At 38.5% G+C, this 5452-nt stretch overlaps 1 non-coding gene across 1 annotated transcript; it reads left to right on the forward strand.

The window, feature by feature from the left end:
- Positions 1-3009: 3009 nt before the first annotated feature.
- Positions 3010-3207, forward strand: LOC131238457 (U2 spliceosomal RNA). The gene has a single exon (XR_009167865.1). It is a non-coding gene; the product is annotated as a U2 spliceosomal RNA (small nuclear RNA).
- Positions 3208-5452: the final 2245 nt, after the last annotated feature.

The raw sequence follows: 5452 nt of genomic DNA on the forward strand, positions 1-5452 counted from the left end.
ACATGAAATTTGAGCGGGGCAAACATGAAATTCAGTGGGGTAAACAAAAATTTGAGCAGGGCAAACTGAAATAACGCTATGTATCTTGTAATTTAGAAAGTTGATTTCATCATCCACCAAAATTAATTACAAAGCATGTATCATACAAAATACTATATAAATTACAATGTGTATTATTCATCGGGTATAGGGAACTTGCACTTCTGACGATTATGCCCCATCTGTTTACATCGCCCGCACTTTACTGTTTACTATTCCTCTCCACGCGAGAGAATTCTAAGATTTTTTGCTTTTTCAGATGACCTCCTTTGTCCTGGGGGTTTAATCTACGCACAATATTCCTTGAAGCCCGTTGAAATTTTCCATTCGCTCTTGTCACGTACTGGGTACACCAATTCGCTATACGTCGTTAGGTAATTTTGTGCTATGTAGAATAAGGAGCAGTATGAGTAATGAGTAATATGCCATTATCTAAAAACCAATACAATGAGTGGGGCAAACTAAAAAATTGAGTGGGGCAAACTAAAAATTCAGCGGGAGAAACTGAAAATTCAGCGAGGCAAACTAGAAATTGAGTGGGGCAAACTAGAAAATTGAGCAGGGCAAATTAGAAAATTGAGGCAAACTGAACATCAAGTGAGGCAAACTGAAATTTGTGCTCAGCGACCTAGAAATTAAGCGGGGCAAACATGAAATTCAGCAACACTAACTTGAAATTTAGCGATGCTAACATGAAATTCAGCGGGGGTAACACGAATTTCACTGAACTTGAAATGAAATTGAACTAGCCTAACACATAATTAAACGAGCTTCACATGAAATTCAATGAGTACTTCGGTGAAGTTAACTGAGCAATTAATGAAAATGACAAGGCGGTTTATAGATTTTCCGTAACATCACATGAATGTGTGGATGTTCTCGGTCATATCTTTATCACTTGTTTGTCAAATTCATGAATTACTCAGGGAATTCAACCAATCATGAACCAGGAATGTAAGTGACAACTCAAGCATATTGCCGAGAAGTAGGTCAAATAGACCAAAAACTTTTGAAATTTGAAATCAGTTTGATCAGTACGATAAGAGCGTACTGAGTTAACTGATTTGGGCCCAACTTAAATGTATGTGGATTATCCACGGCATTCATCCGATAAACCAAGAGAATGTCGGCGACAACTCGAGCATATTGAGGGAGGGAACCTATAAATTGAGCGGGGCAAAGATGAAATTCAGCAGGACAAACATGAAATTGAGCGAGATAAATATGAAATTCAGCGGGGGAAACATGAAATTGAGCAGGACAAACTATAAATTGAGCGGGGCAAACTTGAATTTCAGTAGGGTAAACATGAAATTCAGCAGGGCAAACTGAAAAATAAACGGGGCAAACATGAAATTGAGCGGGGCAAACTGGAAATTGAGCGGGGAAAACTAGAAAATTAGCGGGGCAAACATGAAATTCAGTGGGGCAAACTGGAAATTGAGCGAGGCAAATTAGAAATTCAGCAAGGGTAACATGAATTTCAATGAACTTGAAATGCAATTGAACTAGCCTAACACATAATTGAAATGCAATTAAACTAGCCTAACATGAATTTCAATGAACTTGAAATGCGATTGAACTAGCCAAACATCAAATTCATGTATTACTTGGGGAATTCAACCAATCATGAACCAGGAATGTCGGCAACAACTCGAGCATATTTTTGAGAACTAAGTCAAATAGACCAAGAACTCTTGAAATTTGAAATCATTTTAATCAGTATGCTTTTATGGTGTTGAGTTAACTGATTTGGGCCCACCTTAACTTGAATGTTTGTGGACTATCCACGACATTCATCCATTTTTCCATCTATATTAAGGGTTTGAGCCCAAAATTGTAGCATATCCAAATATCAGGTGGATCATACGAAAGGAAACAATGATTCAACCGTAGAAAGCTTGCTACGGAAGCAAATTGCGTAGTGAGTAGCAAACATGAAATTGAGCTGGGGAAACATGAAATTCAGCGGGGCAAACTAGAAAAATCAGCGATGTAAACTTAACAGATAATTTTATGAATTGAGCCCAAAAATCTAAGCATATTCAATGTTCAAATGGACCACACCACATGAAAATTTTAAATTAAACTTCTACTGTTGAAAATTTCTTAGGGGCCACAGAAGTTTTGGATCAAGCTTATAATTGTGTTTTCTATTCATCCATGTCTGTATGATCTTATGAACAGGTTTGATAACAAACAAACATCACTGTGGGACCTAGTATGGTTTTAATGGTGGAAATCATTATCCCCATTGTTTCCTGTGGTATGATCCACTTGATCTTTTGATATGCTTCAATTTTGGGCTCAACTCCTTAAATTAGATGGAAAAATGGATGGATAGCGTGGATAGACTACATACATTCAAGGTGGGCCCAACTGAGTTTACTCAGTACGATAGGAGCGTACTGAGTAACTCAGTACGCAATCCGATTTCGCTTGCTACGCCCCACAATGATGTTTTATTTGTAATCCATCATGTTCATCGGATGATGTATATATAGATGAACCAAAAGCCCAAATGCAAGCTTCATCCAACAGGTAATATATTAAAATATACCTGTGATGCGTGTTTTCTTCAGTGGACTGGCCATTTTCAGAAAATGAGAAAATCCTGATGTTTGGAGAGGATGTAATCCAATGGGAGAACGGTGCGATCCAGTGGAGGGATTTTCGTGTCGGAGAAAATGGGTTTTTTGTCTTTCTTAGTGGAAAAAGAGTGAGGAAAAAAGGTGAAAGCAATGTGAGTGAAAGCAATGGCAGTGAAAAGGAGGGGTATTTTCGTCCTCAAATTTGGTGTCCGTACATGCAAGGTCTAAGTTGGTAAGTTAAGTTTCGCATGCGTCATAAAAAGTGCTGGATAAAAGGTGGCATCTACAGTGGTAAATTTCTCTGTGAAAGTATCATGGTGTGCTTCCGCACAAAGGAAACCCACGTCAGGAAATATCAATATGTTATGGAGGTATAAAAATTTCAATTTTGAAATCCAACCATCTATAAAAATGTGTAGTATCTGTTCTTATCAGTTTAATATCTGATACGTGGCCCGTCGGGTCACATGATATTAAATTAATGTCTCGTAGAGGATGGTCTACTACAGTAGCTTGCTGCTGGGATCATCGACCATTGCCTTTGCGTTGTACTATTGCATTGGCCTGGGGCACCCCCTAAGGGAAGAAAAAAAAAAAAAAACAGTTATGTTGATTTTAAAAAATAAAGAAAATAAAAAATATACTTATTATGCAAAGCTGAATGTCAAGACCTGAGTGTTGAAGCCAGATTATCTTCACTCAATCTACCACTTGATCTAATTATCATGTAAATGAGTAATAATTATTTATCTAGGTAATTGACACCTCTTTCCCATGCTGACAACTTACCCCTTTTAACGCTTAAATAGACAAATTTATAAAATCAATGTGGGGCCCATCGTGATGTATGTGACTTATCCACATCGCTCATTTGTTATGCCAGCCAAATTTAGGGCATGAGCAAAAAAATGAGGCAGATCCAAAGCTGACGTGAACCACACCATAGGAAATAGTGAAAATCAAATGCCTACCATTAAAAATTTCTTGGGGCCCTAAAAGTTTTGAATCAAGCTGATATTTGTGTTTCCCCCTTATCCATGTGTGTGTGACCATATGAATGGGTTAGATGATGAAAAAACCGCAATGTGGGCCCAGTGAGGGAAACAACTTTCAACGGTGGATGAATTAAGGTCACTGCTTCCTTTCGTGTAAGCCATTTGAGTGTTGGATCTACCTCATTTTTCGGCTCATGCCCCAAAATGTTCTAATAAAATAGATGGACGGTGCAAATATATCATATACATTACGGTGGGGTCCACATATTTAAGTCAATACTTATGTATCGATTTTCGAGATGAAATTACTCTTACATTTTTTAACAAGGTGAAAAAGTAATAATTACTTATTTAGAGGATGTACAGGTATCATGAAAAATCAAACAAACCCTAAACGTAGTGTAAAATTATGCCTAAAACTTTCAAATTCACATAGCTCAGCCCACCAATAGGCTTAAATTTGGGCTGTCCCTTCATCCTTGTGACATACATCAAATGACTGAATTAGATGGAATATAAACTCCAGTGGGCCCTACTCAAAACTAATGATGGGTGGTTCCATTCCAATTGTCCCGTGGTATGGCCTACATGAGTTATGGGCTGACTTAAATTTTATCTTTAAGATAAAGATGAGACAGAAAACCTGATTACTGAAGTAGGCCCCATGATCTATCCAATCCCTGAAGTGGAACTCTGAAAATGGACCGAAGATACATTTGACTGGATATCTGGGCCCACCAATCTATGGCCCATTAAAGGTGCTCTGATTGATCTGTGCACTTATATATAGAGCTGAAAGTCGGGCGGGTTGGGCCGGGTTGGTGCTCAACCCTAACCCAACCCAACCTCACCCAACCTCGGGTTGGAAATTCTCAACCCAAGTCCAACCCAAGTGGGCTCGGTCAGGTTAGTCAGGTTGGTCGGGTGGATATATGCTAGTATTTTCATTATTACATTAGTCTATTATATTTAAATGCACACTTCTTTTTTGTATATATGATTTTATTAATTATATATGTAGTTATTTATTGTAAAGAATTTCATTTTTTTTTCTAAACAAACAAGCTAAAATATAAGACAACAACCCCTTTAAAAGACGTGTTGTGTGGCATGCAATCCATATGTACCAATGAAACTCGGCGGCACTAGAATTTCTCATGCCTTCAACACCGTTGATCCACACTCAATTATAATTTATTAGTAACTTACATATTGATCAGGTTTGGATTGGGTCGGGCAACCCTAGACCTCAACCCAAGCCCGACCCAAGTTTTATTGGGTTGGTGTTTGTATAGCCCAAGCTTGAGATCAGACTCGATACATCCTGCCCAAGCCCAACCCAATGTCGGGTCGGTCACGGGTCGGTCGGGTTGAACCCACCCAACTTTCAGGCCTACTTATATAGTCCACAGGATTGGACTCACATAACAGATTTGTCCAACGAATGTGGTGCACGTGCGGCGCAGAATGAGAGAAGAGAAGTGGATTAGGACGAGTTCTATAGCTAATCTCTTTATTAGGGCAAATGACAAAAATCATATTATAATGGTACCTTTCTTAACAATTTTTAAAAAAAATGAACATGCTCTTCGAAACTATTTAAAAATGGTGGTTAGGAATCTAAGCAAGCGGTCCAAAATATACTAACACAAGTGCCATGCACCAGCAGTTGGTTAACACTTCTAAATTATGATACCGTGCCAACGTGTCATTTGTGCCCTACATTTGTACCAGAAAAACAGTAGCTCCACCATGAAGATTGCCTGGCACTAAACCGTGCTGATTTGCTTGTCACATGGGCTACATCATTTGGAATGACAACCAACC

The sequence above is a fragment of the Magnolia sinica genome, chromosome 2 (assembly GCF_029962835.1).
Source record: "Magnolia sinica isolate HGM2019 chromosome 2, MsV1, whole genome shotgun sequence".
Classification (NCBI taxonomy): domain Eukaryota; kingdom Viridiplantae; phylum Streptophyta; class Magnoliopsida; order Magnoliales; family Magnoliaceae; genus Magnolia; species Magnolia sinica.